The sequence below is a fragment of the Puma concolor genome, chromosome A3 (genome assembly GCF_028749965.1).
Source record: "Puma concolor isolate L17-30 chromosome A3, mPumCon1.1.hap2, whole genome shotgun sequence".
In the NCBI taxonomy this organism is placed as follows: Eukaryota; Metazoa; Chordata; class Mammalia; order Carnivora; family Felidae; genus Puma; species Puma concolor.
The window spans coordinates 8562272-8579301 of NC_141669.1; the positions used below are offsets into that span (position 1 = coordinate 8562272).

The 17030-nt window shown below is 49.1% G+C and overlaps 1 pseudogene; it reads right to left on the minus strand.

The window, feature by feature from the left end:
• Nucleotides 1-16669: 16669 nt before the first annotated feature.
• LOC112864417 (U6 spliceosomal RNA) lies at nt 16670-16767 on the minus strand (annotated as a pseudogene).
• Nucleotides 16768-17030: the final 263 nt, after the last annotated feature.

Consider the following 17030-nt stretch of genomic DNA (forward strand, 5'->3'; position numbering starts at 1 on the left):
TCGACATCCCCGCTGAGACCACATGCGCGCCAGGGTCCCTCCCGGGGAGCGGAGGGTGGGCCGGGCCTGACTCGGTGAGAGCTGGCGGGGATTCAGGCTGCTCCAAGCTCTGTCAGAAAGAAAATTGCCCGTGGCAACTTCATGGCCAGGCGGGCTGTGACTGCCCCAGAGCTTTCAGGTTTCCGGACCCACTTTTAAAACATTTATTTATTTGAGAGAGAGAGAGAGACACCGAGCACAGCAGGGGACGGACAGAGAGAGAGAGGGAGACACAGAATCGGAAACAGGTTCCAGGCTCTGAGCTGTCAGCACAGACGCCACCACGAGGCTCGAACCCACAAACCCGTGAGATCATGACCCGAGCTGAAGTCGGACGTTTAACCGTCTGAGCCGCCCAGGAGTCCCCCAGCGCCCCCCCACCCCTGCACCCATTTCAAAACAAGGGCGTGTTCCTCGGCTTCTCCTGCCCCTCCTTCCAGTCTTTTACTCCATCAGGTGCGTCCACTGGTCTTTCTACAAAGCCCGTGGCGTCCACCAGGCCGACGGGGGTGGGACACCAGGATCAGCAAGGCCGACAGTGGCCTCCTCGCGATCAAGAGGTCGCAGACCCATGTTGTTTGCGATCCAAACCCAATACCTCTGGGGCTACAGAAAGAACGATCGTGACTCAGTTTAGGACTGTGTTCTGTTGCATTAAGTGGACGCCTGCCTACAGTGGATGATTCAAGGAGGCTTACGTTTGTTGGTTTTGTTTTTTTTTTTTTTCTTTTTCTACTTGTAAAAAGACCTAGAGGGAGGCAGCCCTGGGCTGTTGCAGCCGTTTAAGGAGGGCTTCTGACAGCCGCTCATCTCCAGGTGTCCTTCCCATTTGCATCTGAGACCGAAAGGGCGAAGGGCTAAATGAAGATCTGACCAGGTCTACTTTTTCCCCCCCCCAAAATCTGACTCCCCCAAACTCTCTCCGCCAGGATATCACTAGCACATCTGGGTCCTCTGGTCTAGCCTGGGAATCTAAACCTCATTAATTCCACGGCGCTCATGGGAAAGTCTGTTCTGATCTCCAGCACTGGGATCCACTTGAGCGGCTGGGACGTGGACCAAACTGACACTGGGAAATGCCTGGGTCAACTGTAATCAGATGTGTCAAATCCGGCAGGGAGGCTGGGCTTGGAAAGCTGGAGGGGGTTGGCGGTGGGAGAGGGACGGGAAGGGACAGAGATGTAGGTGACCCCGCGGTATGATAACACTGGGAAAAGCCGGGGGACGGCGTGCTGTAATATCAACCAGGCAGCTCAAAAGTGAAGGCTGCCCTGGGCTCAGGTCTGTCAAGAGACTCCTCCTCCCTGAGCGTCCCTTTTTCTGTCTGGCTCTATTTAATGGAAAACAATGTCTGTGGCCCACTCCCGGGGCCTTCTCCTCAGAAGCAGCTATGGGGGCAGGAGTGTGAGACTGAGGCCTTCCGGAGGCTTCCAGATTTAAACCAATCCCACAGACATGCGACAGAATTGCCTATAGAGAATTGTATTATAGCCAAGTGCCCGGGGATATATTTATCCGGGCCTTGAGGTTCTCATCTCTTTTTAAAGAAAAAGCCACACATTTGGCCAAAAGACAAAGTGGAAAAAATGTACTCTTGAACAAATATCCAGGATGGTTGCTCAGAATGTTTGAAATGATGAACTGTGTGGAAAAAAAAAAAAAAAAAAAAGAGTGCCTGTGGCAAATTGTTAGCAAGCTATATTTGGGGGTCCAGATCCAGGGCCCCCGCCAAGGAGTCACCCAGCCCCAGTGTTTTTCCATGTCTATTTATAACTATCCACACATTCACGCACAAAAAATGCAGTGGACATTCGACTCAGTTTCGAAATGACTAAAATGTTCTAATGTATCTGCTTCCAGCACGTGAGAACCCCGGGTGCCGCCCGCGATCTGCCTGCCTGACTGGCCAGGGGACTCATCAATGTGCCGCAAGCAACGAAACACGATCCTCTGGGGATTTGAAAGTATGAAAACAACTTATCCTTCGCTTCCTTTTTAAAAAAAATTTTTTTTTTCAACGTTTATTCACCTTTGGGACAGAGAGAGACAGAGCATGAACGGGGGAGGGGCAGAGAGAGAGGGAGACACAGAATCGGAAACAGGCTCCAGGCTCTGAGCCATCAGCCCAGAGCCCGACGCGGGGCTCGAACTCACGGACCGCGAGATCGTGACCTGGCTGAAGTCGGACGCTCAACCGACTGCGCCACCCAGGCGCCCCCTTCGCTTCCTTTTTAAAAGACATAATTGACTTCAACAGAACTTGATTGAGCTCCCACCATGTGAACGGCTAACTTGAGACCTGCCTATGAGCAAGTCACAGTCTCCGGTCCCAAGGAATTGTCTGGGGAGGTACAGATACTGGAATAAAATACATTCAAAGGATGATCGGTGCCTTCACACAACCGTGGACGAGGGTACTGGGCACACAGAAGAGGGAGTGTGTGTGATGAGCAGGTCAGGTCACCCAGCGTCCTTTCCTTCTGCTCCCCTTGGGGGAGACACAGGGTTCGAGGAAAGTACCACCGATGTGGTGCACGTGGCCTGGATTGGCCAATCAGAGCTCTCCATCCCCCCGGGGAAGGTGATTGGCTCCTGAGTGCCATGCTCTCTAAGCTGGACCAATCAGAGTGAAGGTCAAGCCTTCGGGAGATGCTGAAAGCTATTTTGTACCCATGAGGCCAGTCACCCTTGGGAGGGGTTTGACTGCAGAAGGTGAATGAAGAGACCAAAATAAACTAGTTCCTGAATCACCGGAATATTCCTTACCTAACACCATTTTTATTCCTGATCAGTCGCATGAGGTAATAAATTCCTGTCATTGCTAATGTCAGCTTGCGTTGGGTGTTTTTGAACTTCCAGTTTAAAGCCTCCTTACTAATATAGGATGTACTTCCTGGAGGAGGTGGTATATGACATAAAACTTGACAATGAGTAGGACTCGGACCTGTGAGATGGGAGAGGACAGGGTTATTCCCAGTGGCTGAACAGTTGCATGTGGCTGGATGAGGGATGAACCCTGTTCCAGCTAAGCTGACCCTGGAAAGATTGGGCTGGGTCAGGGCATGCTGAGTCGTGAAGGACAGTAAGGAATTGGGTCTTAATCTAGTGCAGTGATTGTGTGGGTGTGATGGCGGGTTGTTCCCTGCCTTTGCAGCCCCTTCCCAGGTACGAGGAGTTCACACATTACATTAGCATTGGCTATTCAGAGACTGGGGCTCAAATTTTATAGCAAATACATCTGTAAAGACCCTATTTTGAAATAGGGCCTCATTCTGAGGGTCCAGGTGGCACAAATTTGGGGGGACACCATTCAACGCACTCCACTGACCAAAACCCAAAGCCAACCTATGTTCCAGAATTTATGCCATTTAAACCACGGGTCATCCTCCCCGATGGCTGTGCTGGGGCCAATGGTGAGCACTGCTGACCTTCAGGCCTCCTGTGAACCCATCTAGGACTGCCCCCTTAATACTTAGAATAACTAATTTAGTGAGGACTCACAAGGTAAGACTAGTTCCCTAGAAGCTTCCTCTTCAAGTGCAGGTACTCCCCTTGGCTTCTGACAGGGCAAGGATGTACTTGACAAGTACAGTGAGAAAATAACAAAGGAGGGACATGCCCAGGAGGTCTTATAACCCCACTGTGCAGATTCGGCTCAAAGAAGCAAAGCAACCTGCTCCGAGAGGAAGGAGCACTCTTTCTTTCTTCTTTTTTTAATTTTTCTTTAATGTTTATTTTTGAGAGAGAGAGAGCGCGCGCATGAGTAGAGGAGGGGCAGAGAGAGAGACACAGAATCCGAAGCAGGCTCCAGGCTCTGAGCCGTCAGCACAGAGCCCGACGAGGGGCTCGAGCTCACGGACCGCGAGATCGTGACCTGAGCCGAAGTCGGACGCTCAACCGACTGAGCCACCAAGGTGTAAGGGACACTCTTTCTAACTCCACGCTTGTGTTTTAAAGCTCTCTCTGACCACTTTCTTGGCTCAAGAAAAGTAAAAGCCTGGAAGTTTAATGAATAACCTTGACTCTTGCTATTTTGATGGTCAAGCAAAGGGAGAAGAGGAGAAAGCCACTGAGCAGTATATTTGAAAACCTGTAGGAGCATAATCCAGGGGGGGAGGGTCGGGGTGGGGGAGTAAGCCAACAGGAGATTGACCTGATGCTGGCAGGACATTTTGTTTCTGGGCTGATCCATGGCGAACAGTAGTGGGGGGGGGGGCAATGAAAAGGAAAGACTTTTAGGGGGACACTATTCAACTTATACATAGAAAAAAATTAATGACTCACGTTTTGAGAGGGACCCAGGAGAAAGACTTTGGATAGAGTCAGTATAGATTATTCTCTGAATCCAACAGGCTACTATGTTTTTATGGCTCAAAAGGCTAATCCAGGGGCAACTGGGTGGCTCAGTTGGTTAAGCACCCAACTCCTGACTTCTGCTCAGGTCATAATCTCACGGTTCGTGGGTTTGAACCTCACACCGGACTCTGTGCTGGCAGCACGGATCCTGCTTGGGATTCTCTGTGTGCCTCTCCCTCACTTGTGCGCTCTCTCTCTCTCTCTCTCTCTCTCTCAACAAATAAACTTTAAAAAATTGCCATTGCTACCAGTTGCTGTGCATTTCTTAGAGGATCTTTCTTAAAAACAAAACAAAAAAAGGCTAAGCCAGTTGGGACACGATTTCTTAGGGTTTTGGAAACGAACCAGAATATATCATCCTCCTCCCGTGCGAAATCCCAGTGCATTTGCGCCTGGCATTCTGGGTGCACTTCTGGCGGTTTGATCTCAGGAGAACTCCTGGAGTTGCTCGTTTGTTTACCTGGTGGGGGATAAGATCTCCGTATAAGGGAATTTTCCAGGTAGTTGGAGATCAACCAATTGAGAACCATGGATTTGGGCCATTTGGGGAGGACCCTTCCCGAGTGCTCCCTCACCTCCTGCACCTTCTGAGACTAGGAAGGGAAATGATGACTCGGGGCAGTAATAGCAACATCACTCATCATACTGCCCCTGTATAGCGATGCTATGGGGGCCGGACGACACAGCGGGGCGGTCTGGGCCGTTGAGTCCGGCTGACCCGGGTTTGAATCCAGCTGTGCCCCCCCTCCACCCCCAGCTACGCCACCTTCACAGAACCTCTCAGCCAGCTTCTTCCTACGTAAAGCAGAGATAATAATCCCCCCCCCCCCCCCGCCGGGACTGTTGTGGAGATTAAATGAGATCGTGTATGTGCATAATGTACGAAAACCTTTCAGGAGCATCCCTGACAAGTAGGATGCGCTTATATCATTAACATCATCACCGACGCACAAAAAAAAAAAAAAAAAAAAAAAAAAAAAAAAAAAAAAAAAATCTGCTCTTCTCATTGCCCCTGTACCGACGACCCCAAGACCGTTGTTTTCATCGAGTTTCACGTCTGTTCTGCGTTTTTTACGCGTTTTTTTTTTTTCTGAAGGGGGAGGCGATCTGATTCCTTCCTTACCTCCAGACCTCTCCCTGCTGAGTGTGCTTGTCAGAAATCGCCTTCCTCGTGCTTCCTCATTCCATTCGCTCACGAACATCCACTGGCGACAAAATCCAAGGAGGAAAATGCGTGCCAAGAAAGAGCTCCAGATACCGTGTTTTGAGAACTGAGGGAGAGGGGACGAATAAACGAACAACGGATGAGTGTGAAGGAGTTGATAAGGAGGTCGAAAGAGCGAGAGGAGACTGACAGAATACACTCCGTGAGCCCGACGGACCCCCCTCCCAGAGCGCGCACCCGATTTCCCAGGGTCATCAGAGAGCGGCCTACAGCATCATAGGGTTTGCTTTTGGCACGAGAGAAAGGTCTGGAAGAATCTCGGAGGTCCTCGGGGCCAAATGCTTCAGGATACAGTTATGTGGACCTTGGTGCCTCAAAGTCAGCAGATCCAAAATACTAAGCAGCCTGCCCTCCTTCCGCGCACGTTTCGTCTGTCGCAGAACATCAGCAGCTCGGCTGGAAATCGGGGAGATGTTGGGGGATCTACCCCCACGCTTGATTCTTCTCTCTGGTCACTCCTCTGTCCCCCTCTGTTTCTGCTCCTCCCCTCCGGTCAGGGCTTCTTGGATCCTTTACTGACAACTTGGCGCCTTCCTTCTAGGAAGCGCAATGTGTGCCCTTAGGGAGGAGGGACCCAGAAGGAGGGACCACAGCGCCAAGGGTGCAGAGAAGAATGAGGTCTGGGAAAGGTCGATACGCATGGCGATAGGAGGCCACTTTGGCTGTGGTCTACATTGGTAGTCTTTGTCCAAAGTGCAGTTTGGATCAGGGTTATACTGAAATATCTCCGCACGCGGTGACAGAGACCTGGACATCCATCGGCAGGAGCATCAGATCCGAAAGGATTAAGTCTCCAGCCCGCGCCTTTTATTTTGCAGAAATGGAAATTGGGTCCAAAGAACTAAGTGCCTTGCCCCAGACACAGCGGAGTCTAGAACCTCCAGGTCCCCGAGTCCCACAGGGCGTAATGGTTTTTCCCCCCACGAAATCAGTGGTTCTCGGCGTGATTCATATTAGAATCACTGGAGAGCTTTTTACAAAAACACCTAAGTCTGTCTTTCCCCCGGGGATTCTGATGTACCAGGCCTTGGATCGAGCTCAGCTAGAGCTCAGACCTCTTTTTCTTTCCCCCCTTTATTTTTTTTTTTAATTTTTTTTTCAACGTTTATTTATTTTTGGGACAGAGAGAGACAGAGCATGAACGGGGGAGAGGCAGAGAGAGAGGGAGACACAGAATCAGAAACAGGCTCCAGGCTCTGAGCCATCAGCCCAGAGCCCGACGCGGGGCTCGAACTCACGGACCGCGAGATCGTGACCTGGCTGAAGTCGGACGCTTAACCGACTGCGCCACCCAGGCGCCCCCCCCCCCTCCCCTTTATTTTTAACCTCAGTTGAGAACAGCTGGGCAAGAATTGGACGCCCCCCCCCCTTTTTCCTGGCTGAGCTTCTTACCTTCTGACTGAGCTCCTTGAAGGGAAGTAAAGAAAACAATGCCTACCTCAGTTCAAATGAAAAGCAGCGTGTAGTGTAGTGGGTGAATCAGGAAACACTCAAACCCAAATGACATTAGAGATAAAATAGTCCAGTAGATTTAAAAATACTTTTAGCTGCGGATATCTTTCTCCAAATGCATCCTTAAGAGGTCGCCCGCCGTTTCAACAGTGCAGGCTGGAACTCACTGAGTTGCTGTGGACACCGGGGGCGCCAGGGTGGGCACTGGGGACAGCAGGTAGAGGCCGGAAGCCCCTCTCACCCCCACCCTGGGTTGTAGGGGTGAGTGGAGTGCCTCAGTGCCTGAGTGTCCCTTCCCACCTGTCCGGGAAGCTGGAGAGCCTGGGGGAGAAAGCAGCTAGGAGGGCCTGGGGGGAACGGGTTCTTGTAAAACGCACAGTTGACTTAATCACAGCTTTGCGGGGATCACACCGGTATATGCTAATGTCCACAATTTAAGAAAAATTAATGGGTAGGAGCATACATGTCTCTGTACAGTTAATTACACGTACTGTCTTTTTATGGTATAGTGAATATTTTATTGAAACACATCTCAACTTTTTCACTGGACAATAAAAATTTTTATTTGAGCCCATCCCGACTTTGGAGACGTTTATGAATTGCTGTTGGCAGGGATACATGGCACCCAGAGGACATGTGACCTTTATAACCTTGAACTTGATCACCTTCAGAATTGATCAGTATATTGAGATTACATATCTGCATTTCCTTTTGGGTTAAACTCCTAGTTTGATTCTTTTTTTCCCCCTTCTCAATGGAATTACCTATCACTGTTGCTAAAACAATTTTCTTGGTAATCAGTCAGGAGCTTTTTTTTAAATTAAAAAAAAATTTTTTTTAATGTTCATTTATTTTCGAGAAGGAGAGAGAGCATGAGCAGAGGAGGGGCAGAGAGAGAGGGAGGCACGGAATCCGAAGCAGGCTCCACGCTCCGAGCTGTCATTACAGAGCCCGATGGGGGGCTCGAACCCATGAACGCCGTGGGATCATGACCTGAGCTGAAGCCATGACCCAGGCACCCCATGGAGCTTTTGACTGATGGTTGTTCTAACACCTGGAAAAAGTTACCTTTCTAAGCTAACCCTGCTTAGCTTAGAAAAATCTAAGAGAGGGGTGCCTGGCTGGCTCAGTTGACGGAACATGGGGCTGTGGATTTGAGCCCCATGTTGCGTGCAGAGATTACTTAAAAATGAAAAAAAAATCTTTAAAAGAAAATCTATGGGACACCTGGATGGCTCAGACAGCCAAGTGTCCAACTCTTTTTTTATGTTCATTTTTTATTTTTGAGAGAGAGGGTGCGCAAAATCGGCTGAGCCACCCAGGTGCCCCAAGTGTCCAGTTTTTGATTTCAACGTAGGTTATGATCTCACCGTTCACGGGTTCAGGCCCCACATAGGGCTCTCCACTGAGAGTGCTTGGGATTCTCTCTCTCTCTCTCTGTCTCTCTCTCACTCCAAATAAATAAATAAACTTAAAAAAAAAAGAAAAATCTAAGATATTCTGAGAGATCTGGTGATTTCAATTACATTTTATTGCACTGGTATATGAGGGGTCGTCTTTGGCATCGAAATGACTTCCGTCTCCATGCTGTGGTGCCGTGTGACCTTCCAAAGACATTTTCGATAAGAGTTCGGGATCCCCACTGAAACGAAGACCACGGTGTGGGACAGCACCGACGCAGAGGACTCGGCTGCAGGTGACCGGCTGCAGGGGTGCGTCTCCGGAAGGACCGACCCTGCCCACAGGCGGGTGAGGACCGTCACACCGCTGGTAACAACCTGGGCCTGGCTATCCGAATGGCTGTGCCTTCCTTTTTGGTGTTCCTTGCAAGATACACCCTCTCAGAGACATCGATTGTGCAAGAAAATACTAGGTAAATATGGAACTTGAACAGGGAGTCAAGGGAAGGAGCCCGGACATGCTGCAGTTTGGGCAGGTGGGGGTGTTGAGTCCTTCCGATTGACGCACATCCTTAGTTTGTGGCTACCGTCTGCTTGCAATGGAGGGCATGTCAGACACGGTGACATCGTATGTGTAGTGGGGATGAGGGATGAAGGGTTTTTCGATGCATCTTTCTACAGACTGTGTTTTTGTTTTTAAGATCTTGCGCGGAAAGTCCAGGAAATCCCAACATCGAAAAGGAAATGATGCAGCCCCACTGTGCAGACTTGCCTTTGGAGGATGACGGGATGCCATTACTCTGGAGCAGAAATCTCCTTCTGCCCTTTGATGCAGGGAGAGCGAGCACTATTTCTAAGACTCAACGCAGCTGGGACCGAGATGAGCTGCTGTCCCTTCTTGTGTGTGTGATTATGGTGGGTTGGGTGGGGAATATGACTTATTTCCATTTTCAAGGGTTGCCCTGAAGGACTGGAGTCCGAGAGTAAGCAGAGTCTCTTTAATTTGCAAGAAGGGCCGGCTCCATGAACGTGGGGTTGCCATTGTGAAATTAGATGCAAGATGAGAATTAATTCTGACCCAGTGATACGGTCGTAAATAAACTATTAATAGAACGATTTCCATTTTGTTCAGTAACTTTATATCTCTGAACAGAAAGGTCACATTGTTTTGCTCTCTAGTTGCAGGAGGCAAAGTTCTGGGGTTCTCCTGATAAACCCACAAGGCTTTCTGTGTCATGATGAACGCTGGCTTTTTATGCTTTTCCAGGCTAGAATGCGCGGTAGTGTGTTTCTTGGGCATCCTTCGCCATCGTTCGGAGCCACCGTCTTGGCCGGTGTGTGGGGACATCCAAGTCTACACATGAAGAGGAAGTGGTCCCAGAGTTGAGATAAAATCCTGCATTACGTGGGCTGCATGAACCCAATCTGACCGCTTGACATTTCGAGTCTAAAGAACCTTTCCATTTCTCGGATTCCGGCAGGAATAGGAGAACATCTTGGACGTTTCTAAAATTCAGTGACCTCTTTACTTCATTCCACTGGAAGGAAGAGTTAAATTTCTGGACCTCAGTTTTCCAAGGCTTTCCAGAATGGACATGTGCCATCAGCTCCCCCTGCAGGCCCGAGTCTTTCCTGCCAGGAAATTCCTGGAGGTCCACCAGGAAAATGGCTCTGGAGCGAATCTAAATCGTGTCTCACAGATGGAACACTTCAACTGCTTATAACTGACCCACCTTTCTTCTGGGAGATGCACGTTCTGGGAAAACATCTAGGTCTAAGCTCACTAGTACATACTATGCATCAGGAAAACACAGAGCCAAACGGAAATCCCAGGACCAGTTAGTGGGTTTCCTGCACAACATGAATTTTGTAATACTCTAGTCTCTCTCTCCTTTGTAAGCACCATGGTCTTTTGGTAGATTCATTACAGATAAAATTGCCCCTGTAAGAACCATGTGCTAAGAAATGACATGAAATTATCAACAATAGCCAAACTATGGAGAGAGCTCAAATATCGGTCGAATGATGAATGCATAAAGAAGCTGTGTGTGTGTGTGTGTGTGTGTGTGTGTGTATTCTAGCTCCATCCGCATCATTGTGAATGACAAGATTTCAGATTACCCAGCCATCAAAAAAATGAAATCTTGTCATTCACAATGATGCAGATGGAGCTAGAATGTATTATGCTAAGTGAAATAAGTCCGTCAGAGAAAGACAAATACCATATGATTTCACTCATATGTGGAATTTAAGAAACAAAACAGATGAACATATGGGAAGTGGAGGGGGAGACAAGAGAAGGAACAAGCCACAAAAGACTATTTTTTAAAAGTATTTATTTATTTATGTATTTTGAGACAGAGGCAGAGAGCTAGGGAGAGAGAGAATCCCAAGCAGGCTCTGCACTCTTAGTAAAGAGCCCAATGTGGGACTTGAACTCATAAACTTTGAGATAACGACCTGAGCCGAAATCAAGAGTTGGACACTTAACCGACTGAACCCCCCAGGAGCCCTAGAGACTCTTTTTTTAAAGTTTATTTATTTATTTGGAGAGAGAGAGAAAGAGAGAGGCAAAGGGAGAGAGAGAATCCCAAGAAGGCTCCGTGTTATCAGCACAGAGTTCAATGTGGGGCTCTATCTCACGAACCATGCGATCACGGCCTGAGTGAAATCAAGAGTCGGACACTTAACTGAGCTGCCCAAGTGTCCCACCACAAGGGACTCTTTCTTTTATTTTATTTATTTATTTATTTATTTTTTTTAATTTTTTTTTGGGACAGAGAGAGACAGAGCATGAACGGGGGAGGGGCAGAGAGAGAGGGAGACACAGAATCGGAAACAGGCTCCAGGCTCTGAGCCATCAGCCCAGAGCCCGACGCAGGGCTCGAACTCACGGACCGCGAGATCGTGACCTGGCTGAAGTCGGACGCTTAACTGACTGCGCCACCCAGGCGCCCCCACAAGGGACTCTTAATGATAGAGAACAAACTATGGGTTGATGGAGGGAGGTGGGTGGGAGATGGGCTAGATGGACGATGGGTGCTAACGAGGGCACTTGTGATGAGCCCTGGGTGTTGTATGTAAGTGAAGAATCACTTGATTTCTACTCTAAAACCAATATGGCAGTGTATATTAACTAACTAAAATTTAAACTTAAGAAAAGGAAAAAAGAAAAAAATGATGTGAATGCTTATGGTGTGTTAAATTTGCACATTTGTTTCTCAAAAACTTTTGGATTGTCCCAAATTTTACATGGTAGTTTTTTAATTCATTCCTTTATCCATTCAATTAATATTGTGGCAGGCGTTGTGATAGGTGACTGATAGGTGATGGATCCTGTTTGAGATACTCCGGATAGACAAAGGACGAAGACAGACTAAAGTTCTATCCTCATGGAGCTTAAGTTCCAGTGGGGAAAACACTTCGTAAACAAGCACATGAACAGATGCATGATATAATTTCATGGGGAGGTGGTGCTATAAAAGAAGAAAAAAGCAGGCTGAGGATTGGAATGACTGGGTGAGGTATACTCTTTTTGAGAGAGTGATCAAGGTCGGTTCAGTCAGAAAGGTGGATAACATGGGACAACGATCCATGCCAAGATGTGGGTGAAGCGCATGTCAGGAGAGCAAACAGCACGTACAAATGCCCCGGGGCAGACATGAGCTTGTGTGTTTCTGGAACAGCAGCAAGGCCATTGCTGCTGGAAAGGAGAGAGTTTAAGGAGACAGTGGTAGGAGATGGGATCCAAGAAGTAGGCAAGACCCTTTATGTAGGATCTTATAGAATATGGTAAGGAGTTTGGATTTTATCATGAGATGAGCGGCCGTTGGAGCCCTTTGAGGAGTGGAGTGATGCGATCCGCTTTGTGGTTTTCAAGCTTCGCTGTGTGGAGAAGAGACCCAAGGAGAGTTAAGAGTGGAGATGGCTGGGGCGCCTGGGTGGCGCAGTCGGTTAAGCGTCCGACTTCAGCCAGGTCACGATCTCGCGGTCCGTGAGTTCGAGCCCCGCGTCAGGCTCTGGGCTGATGGCTCAGAGCCTGGAGCCTGTTTCTGATTCTGTGTCTCCCTCTCTCTCTGCCCCTCCCCCGTTCATGCTCTGTCTCTCTCTGTCCCAAAAATAAATAAACGTTGAAAAAAAAATAAAAAAAAAAGAGTGGAGATGGAAAACAGTGTGGAGGTTCCTCAAAAAATTCAAAATAGATCTACCCTACGACCCAGCAATAGCACTGCTAGGAATTTAGCCAAGGGATCCAGGGGTGCTGATGCAGAGGGGCACTTGTACCCCAATGTGGACAGCAGCACTTTCAACAATAGCCAAATTATGGAGAGAGCCTAAATGTCCACCAACTGATGGATGGATAAAGAAGTTGTGGTTTATATACCCAATGGAATACTACTTAGCAATGAGAAAGAATGAAATCTGGCCTTTCGTAGGAACGTGGATGGAACTGGAGAGGGTTATGCTGAGTGAAATAAGTCACACAAAGACAGATCCCATGTTTTCACTCTTACGTGGATCCTGAGAAACTTAACAGAAGACCATGGGAGAGGGGAAGGAAAAAAAAAAAAGGTTAGAGAGGGAGGGAGCCAAACCATAAGAGACTCTTTAAAAACTGAGAACAAACTGAGGGTTGATGGGGGGTGGGAGGGAGGGGAGGGTGGGTGATGGGCGTGGGGAGGGCACCTGTTGGAATGAGCCCTGGGTGTTGCATGGAAGCCAATTTGACAATACATTTCATATTAAAAAAAAAAAAAAAAAAAGAATACCCTAGAAGTTCATAAACTCAAAAAAAAAAAAAAAAAAAGAGTGGAGACGGAATCTAGTCGGGTAGGGGTGGCAGCAGCCTGAGTGAGAGGGCAGGGTGGCTGGGTGGTAGTCATCGAAGGGGTGAGAAGTAGACCAATCCTGCCGGTGTTTTGAGGGTAGGGCCATGGGGCTTGCAGGTGAACCGGATGGGGGAAGAAAGATCAGCAGCAGGGCTCCGAGGCATGTGGCCCCAGGACCTGGGCAATTAACTGACTGGGTAGGCTGGGGGAGGAACAAGCGTGAGTGGGTGGGTAGAATCCGGAGCTCTGCTTAGACAAGTCAAGTCGCAGCCACTCATTAGTCACCATCTGGAGACGTGGAGCAGGCAGCTGGCTGTGCCCGCCAGGAGCACACGCGTGACGCAGGAACAACGAGGGGAGACTATTTCTGGGAAGAGGAGCTGCAGCCTGGGGGGTGTTGTGCCTTTGCCTTGACGGTCCGCTCCTTCCCCGCGTCCCCGTTTCCACGGCGGTCTGGCGGTGGGCCGGCGGGCCTCTAAGGGTCCCTTCCGCCGGGCGAGTGTGACCCAGAACATTGGCATTGAGGCCACGGGGCAGCAAGAGCGGCTGCGCCTCTGTCTCATGACGGAAGACCGACCCGAGGTGCAAACCCAGTAGCTTATCTTCAGGATCAGAACTGGAGACGAGTCTCTGCAAAGCAACCGGAGCGGCTGCCTGTTTCGAAAGCGGGGCTGCTGGGGAAGGAAACACTTTAGCCGCAGAGGGTGAACTCGATCAGAGCAGCACAGTTTACCACTCGGGGGGTGGGGGGTGGTAAACCGGCTCTGAGGGGAAGGACAGCGAAGGGCGCCCCGGTCGGTGCCCTGTCCCCTGTCCCCTGTCCCCTTACCACCGTGATCCGTAGATAGCACAGGTGCGTGCCGGGAGTATCGCCCACCAAGAAAGGACATGTCCGCAGAGGACTTTGTTTTGTCTTTTGCTTTGCTTTCTTTGACCCTGTCCTAAATTGCCTAGGAAACTTTTCGGGTTGTTTAGTCTCTCGTGTTTCGGAAGTCGCCCTTTATATAAAGTGGAAGGAGACAGCAAGCGTTTGTATTTTGTCTCACAGATTTACAAAGCGCTGTCACCTCTCTGCCCACATCAGGGCATCCGCGGAACAGCCCTAGGGGCTGGGATGGTCATTACCCGATCCTGTTTTGGGACGGAGGGAGCCGGGTGCCGAGAGGTTAGACAGCTCATTCAGATCCCACAGAGGAGATGGGGCCGAACTCATTTTCAACCCCAGGTTTTGCGAATCCCCAATTCTTTCCTCTTTCCATCCCTCTGTTCAATGTGCCAAACCAAGGGGCTTGAGAAAGGTCACTCGGCCCCATTCTCGAACGCTGCGGTGGCACAAAGGATTCTCCAGTCGCTTTCGTTTCTCCGTTGGAAGGGGATGGAAAATCACCCTGGTTGGGTTTTCCGTGTTGCCTGGTTAAGCTTTCCGTGTGGCGCTAACGCAGTGAGGCCCGTGGCGCGTCTGACACCGTGTTTTGAAGCACTTCAGAGAGAACCTTCGTCAGCCCACCCTGTTCAGAAGTGCCGGCTTTCTCTTTCACGAGGATCGTGGACAGGAGGGAAGATGGTCACAGCGATATCGCTGGGAGAGGGAAGAACTTCCAGTCCAAGTTCATGGTGTAGGAAGAGGCGGGCGGGGGGATGCTGATCCGGGACTGGTTCCGCTTAGTATGGCCACCTAACAGATGATCCCCACGCCCCTCCCTCCCCCCAGGAAGTAAAGATGAAAATGACTTTGTGATGACTCTCACAATGGCTCCGCACCCTCCTGAGGTCTGGGGAGATTTAAGGACTGGAGGGGACTCAGCAGCTGGGACTGGAAACCCTGGAGACCTTTCGCTCCCGCATTTGCTGGTTGACCCAGCCGTTGGCGGAGCGTCCGCTGCAGCTAGCCATCGGGAAATCCTCGTGTGGCCTTTCTGAGCGGTTGGGCTTCCTCCCAGTGTGGGGACTTCTTACACGGAGACTCGTGGCTCCCCAGGCGAGTGTTCTGGAAAGCAAGGACCATGCTGCATTGCCCTTTAAAATTAACCTCGGGAGTCCTGCGTCATCACTTTGGCACATTCTGTTGGTTACAAGCAAGTCACAAGCCCGCCTGGAGTCAAGGGCAGGGGACATAGACTCTGCCTCTCCATGGAAGCCTGTCAAGGTCACATCGCAGGAAAACATGTAGAATGGAAAGCAGTGTCGCAGATATTTTTGGAAAATACCACCTGCCATTCCGGGGGGATACGTTACCTTTGGGTTTCGCCAACAATAACGAAGGGACGTTGTGCTCATCAACCAAACACCATGAAAGTATGGCTGGGGATGTGGCTTATGGCCAGTGACAACCGGTTGGGTTTGAATGTTATCTCCCAACCAACCAACCAATGGGAACCAGTCCAGGAACAACCTGTCTACAGCAACACCTAGCAAGTGGCAGATACTGGGCTAAGAGACAAGGATACGACAGTGAATCAACAAGGTCTCTCTGTTCACAGAGCTCCGAGATCTTAAGCTAGTGTAGGGAAAGCTAGCTGGAGTAGTAGATTAAACTACAGATTCCTATCTCCCTCCCCCTATTCTCGTTCAGTTAGAGGTAGAAGGGGCCTCTACCTTGAACTCTCTCTCTTAATCCTAGGTGTAATGGCTGCTCCTTACATCGGCTATTCCTATATTTTTTAGATATAAAACATCGGCTCCTTATATCGGCTGTTCCTATATTTCTTTACTTCTTTTTAACCAATCCTTTGTAACTTCAATCTCCTGTTCTAGTTAATAATTCTTTACATTTAACTTTGCCTGTTCGTATTATTATGTGATTCCTTTACCGCCATCCAACAAACATTCACGCCCTTCTTCTCCATCTTCACGGGAAAAATATATTTTCCTGCCCCACTGATGTTGGGCTTGGCCACGTGACTTGCTTTGGCCAATAGGATATGAGCAGAAGGGACAGCGTACCGGTTCCCAGCCTAGGCCTTAAGAGGTATCACGTATTTCTACTGGCCCCAAGGACCAACCACCGTCCCTCCGGCCTGGGCCCCCAGATGAGACTGTCCAACCAATCCACAGACCTGGGAGCTTGAGGATAAATTATCAACATTTTATTTTATGTATTTATTCCTTAAAGATTTATTTATCTATTTTTCTAAAATTTATTTATTTTTATAATTTACATCCCAGTTAGCATATAGAACAACAAGGATTTCAGGGGTAGATTCCTTAGTGCCCCTGACCCCTTTAGCCCTTCCCCCCTCCCACCACCCCTCCAGCAACCCTCTGTTTGTTCCCTATATTTGAGAGTCTCTTATGTTTTGTCCCCTCCCTGTTTTTATACTATTCTTGCTTCCCTTATGTTCATCTGTTTTGTATCTTAAAGTCCTCATAAAAATAAGGAACGCTTCACGAATTTCCTTGTGCAGGGGCCAGGCTAATCTTCTCCGTATTGTTCCAATTTTAGTATATGTGCTGCCGATGTGAGCATTTATTTATTTTTGAGAGAGACAGAGACCACGTTGGTGGGAAGAGGCAGAGAGAGAGGGAGAGAGAGAATCCCAAATAGGCTCCAAGTTGCCAACACAGTGCCCGATGTGGGGCTCGAACACATGAAACCATGAGATCACGACCTGAGCGGAAACCAAGAGTTGGATGCTTCACCGACTGAACCACCCAGGGGCCCCAAATTATTAACATTAAAAAATTTTTTTGTTGAATGTTTGTTTATTTTTGAGAGAAAGAAAGAGAGAG